General features: G+C 48.0%; 1 pseudogene; it reads right to left on the minus strand.

Annotated features, from left to right (window-relative positions):
- Positions 1-876: 876 nt before the first annotated feature.
- On the minus strand, positions 877-974 carry LOC135914054 (U2 spliceosomal RNA; annotated as a pseudogene).
- Positions 975-7251: the final 6277 nt, after the last annotated feature.

Consider the following 7251-nt stretch of genomic DNA (forward strand, 5'->3'; position numbering starts at 1 on the left):
TTGTATCTATGGCAACCACAGAATTTGCGAGGGTCAAACGAAACGTCGTTTTTACGTTCATTGGTGCGATTACGTCGACAGCGTGCCCATCGGCTTAAAGGCGCGTATATAGTCCAGGGTAACGTGGGCACGCACCACACGCGGTGCAGTTACGTCACGGCGGCGAATATTCGACGCTCTATAGCGTCCGCTGCAGTCTGCGTAACCGGTGGGACTCGGCGAGCTTTGGTGCAGATGGCACGGGAATAGAATACGTCCTATCTCGTGCTAGAGCCGCTAGACCAGAGTGGATCGTGCGCTGGCTCTGCTGGCTGGCAGCATGCTGGCCTACAGTTAAGGTGCAGTAAAGGCAGCGTGCTCAGTTTGCGCCTTTGCCATGTGTACATGCGTTGCGGCAATACCTGATCACCCTACTGCTGCGGGCAGTAGGGTCAACGCGCCTAACTATGTGGAACCGGCGCTGGCGAGGAGGCGCCGAGGCAGTTCGTGTGTGCAGCTGAAATGTGCTGACACCACCTGATAGGGAGGCCACGAAAATAGTACGACTTTTTGTATGATAACAGACGTGCGCCTGTATCAACATTGGCTTTTGCCCTATGTCCTCTATGCGTCCAGCCAGGCTCTGCCCATACCCATGCGCGTTGGAGTAGCGCATGCGCTCATACACTCTAGCACGCCGGCTCCAAATCAGGCCAGAATCTGGACATGTGGGAACGCACGGGGAATGCGTGAGACGGAAATACAAGGCGATCAGCAAAACGATCACAAGGTGATAGCAGGACTTCTTTTCTACAGCGAAGCTGTATATGGCTAGTTTCCGCAAAAACTTGCATGCGTCTGTCGAGCCATGTAGATCGAGAATTTCTCCCCATACGTGAGCCGATCCCGACGGTAGTGCAATACCGGGCCGACCCGCGGTGAAGGTGAAGCAGGCTTTAAGCACTTTACCAACTTTTAAAATTAAGGTTAATAAACGGATACGTCACTGACCCACGTCGGCCATGTCTACGTTGGCACCGCCCTCTTTTTGCAGGCGTTTCAAGCGCGTGCTTATCTCTTTTCCTTCCACTCTCCCCTGGAGGCGGTCCCGTGTGCGTGCTGCCCGCCAGGACCGGGAGCCAGACGGGAATGCGAACCGTCCATGTGGGCCCGATCCCGCGAACTTGGAATGTTTCGGCGGAGCAACGGCCAGGTTTCAGAGGGAGCTTATGGGGAACTAATTTTGTGTGGCCTGTGTTATGTGGGACCGTTTGTGGTTTTCGAGTGAACTCACAACCATTACTGCAATGCGGGACATCGAACAGCGCACGATAGCCTTGGCTACGGTGAAGAAGTATGTGTCCTCGGAGTGCGGTGAAGTACAGTCTGTTCTACGGGCCAGGATTTGTTAGGAAATGATGTCGTTCCGCGTTTTGCAACAATGCGTGGGTATGTATATCCCCCGATGCGTCATCTTACGAGGCTCAACATCGTGGAGGAGCGACTAGTCGCGCCTCGCCTTCCATGTGTGTGTATTCGGCATTTGACGCACGGCAATGGACAGTTTGTTATTAAGGGGCCCATGCACATACACCTTCCCTGGTCATCCACCTTCACAAAGTGGAATGGCACCGCATTTGCATTCACCGCATTCGCCTTTTTCAAGGAGACGTATGTTGAGAGCATATGCCGCCTAGAAAAAGACAAGTCCACTTGTCGAAATGCTGGCTCTTGCTTTCCCCTTGTTCTCGTTTTGCTGATAATCTGGACACATGTACTTCAATATGAGCGGTGAAATTGACGTCGCCAAATCGCAGCATATTCTACTGAAAACTATTTCAACCTCTCGCTAGGCTGTGTGTTACGGCGCTGCTGTTCGAAAGCGAAGTTTTGGAGCTGGTTCTCATAAGGGGGCGAATTTTACGCATTCCTGGTGCAACCGACGTGACGTATCCGTATTCTTGCCACCAAATTTAATGCGTACGACACAACTGGAGTGCGCGCTCACGCTCAGGTGCTCCAGTCTGACCTTGATACGTGGTGCACACCGGCTTTGTCTTGGACCAGCTTGTCCGACCGATAGTAGCCGTATCCAAACGGTACATTCTGAAGCACTATCGTTAGCTGATTACGAAGCGATCTTTTCCAAAGCGTATAGCCAACAGCGGCCAGGAGTGAGCGCACGCTACCTAGCGTACGTGTTGTCTGACCTTAAGTTTCGCGTGGTTAGAGGTTTGTATGGTGTTAAAAATTATTAGAAATTAGCGAGAGCCTTTAGTTACGACACCGATAAGCGTTGTGGCCAAAGTTTAATTCCTATGGCAATGGACGCATCCAACCGTGAGTAGACGATAGTCCGCTTTCTCCGGAAGTACGTAATTCTTATCGAAATTCGAAACGCTGATTTTCGCTTACTTCAGCCTGTTAGGGAATTGCGTTATTAAATACGCACAGCAACAGCAGGAAGAAGCACACTGATTCACACATGCTGATTGATCGATGTCAACTGTCGGACAATGGCAGCACACTATGGCAATCTGCCCAGTGACGTCAAGAGGCAGCCGCCGGCAGCCCCGAAAAGGTGAGGAGAAGGCCTCTGCTAAAGAGAAAGCGTATGAGAAAAAGGTGACTTCGCGTTCTGCTTGTGAGCCCCACGAGCCACACACGAGTACAAAATTCGACTGAGATACTCACAGCAGTTTACGCATTCAGCGGAATTGCTTTTTTCACTAAATTCTAGGCATGGCGTAGGACCACTTTAACGAGTTATGCTTTCCCTCACATCTACGTTGGAAGTTAGCCTGTAAACTACGTAGCCTCTTTTATTTCGCGGCACAAAGCTTGCGCGAATTTCGGTATAGGTTTTCCAGAGTGCCAAAGGTTCGTGAAAATTTTCAGGGAAAAATAGATGATGATGATGATGGCGATGATTATGGTGATGATGATGATGATGATCTATTGGCGTCCCCTGGCATCCCCTTTGGCATCCCCTAGGTGACAAATGATCACCTAGCCTGCTTGGGTTACTCAGGTACGGCATACATGCTTTTAATTCGAGCATTTTTGCATACATCTCTTTAATCTTTTTTTATATTCCTCAAAACTGCTCTTATCGACCTAGTACCACCTGATCTTGAAAATGCAAACCGTCATCTGACGACAACCCTGCAACCACCATCCGCCATCTTACCTAAAACGAGGAAAAAGATAACCAGTCGCAGCGCAACATATCAGCTGGTAGCTGTTGCTTCTACAGCGGAGCTGTTAGCCTTAGGTGGAATGTTTCATGTCCGCGTGCGCGGTGCTCAAATAAGGATAGGCGCTGATACCGGAAACATTGCAAAGAAGTGGGAAGCACACAGTGTGCTGCTTCTCCAAGAGGCATCACATGATGCTATCAGGTGACATCGTCAGTTGACAAAGACGTCATCACGTGACGTCACGATTGACGTGATGACGTCTTCAGATTACGTCATCAGGCGACATGGTCACCTGATGGTGCCGTTATTGTTGTATATTCGAATTACAATCCCAAGCTATTGCATCCGTAGATTGTGTGTAAGTTTATATTTTACGAATTTTCCGACGCAATTTAGTTTCAGAAATTGAGTTATTTCAATAACGCACTTTCACTTGGCATGAGGCCCCAACCAGTACTTGTCAAACTCTGACATACTGGCCGCACAGGGTCCTCAGAGCATTCACCATGATGGTGCGGAGAAAGTCGTTTTTTTTTCGTTCCTTAGATTTCTGTTCGTCGGCGTCGTAAAAGCCGGCGAAGTATTACTATGGACGCTGCGCAAATAACGGCCTGGTAGGACCGTATCTGCGCGCCATCTTCCGTACGGCTGCAGTATTACAGCTCAGCAGCCGTGTCGGTCGACTTACAATGCTGCTCCATAAACTGTACGGCTGTGCAAAATTCTCACGATGCAAGCCGCAGTGACAAACGAGTCGCAGGAAAAGGCAGATGAAAAGTAAACGAGGGAAAACAGAAATGGCAGAAAAAAGAGGCACTATCGAAACTGCAGCCAGAACTGCCGCGCCACATCCGAATTCCGCCGTGCCTCACGGCGAAGATACTTTGCATCCAGGCTCGTTTATTCCGCGCCCGTTCGGTCTGTTTGTTGAAGAGGTCGTTATTGCTACCTCCTCTCTCTTCTTACGCGGATCGTTTCCTCCTCGCAACCCTTTTGCTTCGGGGAATGTACAGCCTAGTCTTCTCTTCTTCTCCTTTTTTCGCTCTAGGGACAAATAAAAAGCACGCAGAATACGGGGGAAACCAAGACCTCGCATGCGTTCTTCGTCTGCGCTGTTGGTTCGTGCTAGCTACGGCAACAGACTTGGGGAGCTTGCGTCTGGTTCTCTGCCCCGAGGCCAAGCGATGTGAGGGAGTAAAGTAAGGAAGGAGGAGCAATAAAACCAAGCTCTCCGTGCTCTTTCATTTTTTTATTTATTTTTTATTTACTGTTCGTTCTACACGTAGCTCCAGTTTCGTTACTTTGGTCCACTGGCGAGAAGTAACCGTGCACTGTCGGCTTTTATAGCTGCTGAGAGTGCGGTCTGCATGTTCGTGTATATATTTACTGTCACGGCTGCCACCGTTCCGCTGGATAAGGCGACAAAATGCGCTTCTCCCCGTTCCGCCTGCGCCTTTTGTTCGCCATATTTTGTCCACTGCGCCTCGTATGTGCCGGAACGAAGATTCCGGCCGGTAAACATGCCGCACTGCCCGCGGATATGCCGTACCGTATATGCACTTGTCGCTCACGAAATCACCAAAAGTCACACGAAGCTGCAGTGTCCTTTGTCCTGTAGTCCTGTTCTTTACTGTTTCTTTCCTTTTTTATGGTAGGATGACCGTCTTTCATTGTCGCATTGCCGGTGACCCATTATCCTTTTCATTATTTCCTTCCTATACTCGCTCTGCCTGAGACTTCAGTATTGCTACATGTTGTGTGACATACAGGCTCTAAAGCAGATCCATGATCCAGGCCCTGGCTGTCTTGATAGGAGCGACTATTTCCCCTCAAATCCTGCTGTGCATTGCGGCCTGGTTGCGACACAATGATAGCTATCGACCCCTTATCTTTATGCCTGTCACGGTAGCTTTATTTGAAAAGATAAAAAAAGGCATGCTTTACCGTGATACCGGGGCCGGTGGTCAAGTCTCCGGGCAGTTCTATTGCAGCGTGCGAAACAAAACGCAAGACTGCACAGGGCTGGTTCACCAGCGCGCGAACTCGAGATCTCCTGAATGTGGACACGAATCTTTTGATCATGCCTTCTTTCTTTCTTTCTTTCTTTCTTTCTTTCTTTCTTTCTTTCTTTCTTTCTTTCTTTCTTTCTTTCTTTCTTTCTTTCTTTCTTTCTTTCTTTCTTTCTTTCTTTCTTTCTTTCTTTCTTTGTGTAAATGTCATCTCTTTCCTTTTTTTATTGCCTTCTGTCCCGTGGGGCGTGGTCTTTCCAAGGGCATTCTTTGGCAAATGGCTGCAAATGCAGTAATTTACAATGGATGTTGTTCGCCGTTGTTTCTTGAGAGATTCCTCTACAGACCACAAATCAACATTGTAGGCGTTCAGGCCAAACCAAACGAATTAATTTAGAGTCAGTACGGAAGCTTTACAGCGAACGTATCCATCTGTTCTCTTATACCGCGAGGGACCAAAACAAACATTGACCTTGGTGCTAGCTTTGAGGAGGCAGAATAAATCCTGTGAAGCCAGCACTTCCTTTTCGGAGATGCGTTGTTTAAAAAGGAAGGATAGGGTCTGCAAGTGATGGAGGACGATGCGCCGTTATTTGGGACAGTCTCATGCGATCATTCAGTTAAAAACTCGGCCAGTACTTGTGTAACGGGCCCTCAACCCTGAAACCCACTTTATTATCATTTGTTTCGTGAGAAGCACGGGAAAGCGCGCGTGTTTTCACACCGCCTCCGAATTTTAATTACATGAGACTTGTGCAAGAACGTCTTGCAAGACGCACTCCCGAAACGAAGGCCAACGAGAAGACGAAAGGGACCAGAAAAGCTCGTCAGCCAGTTTTAAACAATTAAGTAGGTTAGCGCCAATAGTAACATTTAGGACCAAATTTGTATAGCTGAGTAAGACTGGTGTAGTCTTTTCAAGTTCTAAAGGTTCAGTTAAGACGTAGCGGGAAATAAGAAAAGGTAAACAACGCCGGTTTGAAAATTCTTTATACACGCAATGCCCTTCATAACCCACGGACCTCCCACATGTGCCAGGAGCATGCCAGCAACCAGGGATGCCAGTTGACCATGCACTGTCTCAACAAATGGTATAATGCACCATTTCAATAGGCATCTTACATAATACCATTCGTGCCGTCAAGGAGTAATAAACAGATTAAAGTCAATTAATGAACGTGTTACATGGCGTCTCCCGAATGCACGTCACACAAGAAACATTGCCAAAAATAGGCCGATAGAGCCGGACTACGTCAGTACACTGCACCGAAAGCATCCGTGCATTTGCGAGTTGTACACTGACATATGTGCATCGCTTGTATTCGCTGCTTCATTTAAGTTATTTGACTACACAGTATCCAATATCGCATTTCGACTGGATGGCTATAGTCCGCTTCATTGCTACATTGCATGCACTTCTTTCACACGATAAATCCGCCGAAACGTCTCGTAATGAACAGAAACATCAATGCTGCTCAGTGCAACAGCTTTGGAGGAAATGAACATATAACACTGCGTGAGCAAATGTCAACTAGGTTTGGTTATGTCGCGCACTGAAATGACACATCGAATGCATTACAAAGATTTCGTTCCGCGGATGTCGGTCTTTTGCTGCTCGTATATAGTATATAGTAACCGCACCCGCCTTCCCACCCTCCACAATCCAAATTTCCAGCCACCGTAACGAATCACGCTGCTAGAGACTCTCCGTTCTAACATGTACCCGGCATTGTTACACCCATCATTCTTTTTTCTTCTTTCGTTTTCAATTAAACAGCAATGACAATGAACTCTTCAATTGACCCGGCACCTAATTGTCTGCCCGTTCACAATGGTTTTTGCTTAACATTTCACTGCTCATAGCACACACATCCCTTCTTTCTGTAATCGCATCTTCTTCATTTTTCTTTCTTTCGCTACAAAGAACCTAAACGCCTTGCAATTCCCGGACTGCCGCGAAACGATTACTGCCTACGCGGGGTTGAGCACACTTCTCGATACGCGGCGCCCCATCACAACGTAGCTATCAACGTTTTATTTTTCTTTTCTTGATCTGCGCCAAG

This window comes from Dermacentor albipictus, chromosome 4, assembly GCF_038994185.2.
Source record: "Dermacentor albipictus isolate Rhodes 1998 colony chromosome 4, USDA_Dalb.pri_finalv2, whole genome shotgun sequence".
Lineage (NCBI taxonomy): Eukaryota > Metazoa > Arthropoda > Arachnida > Ixodida > Ixodidae > Dermacentor > Dermacentor albipictus.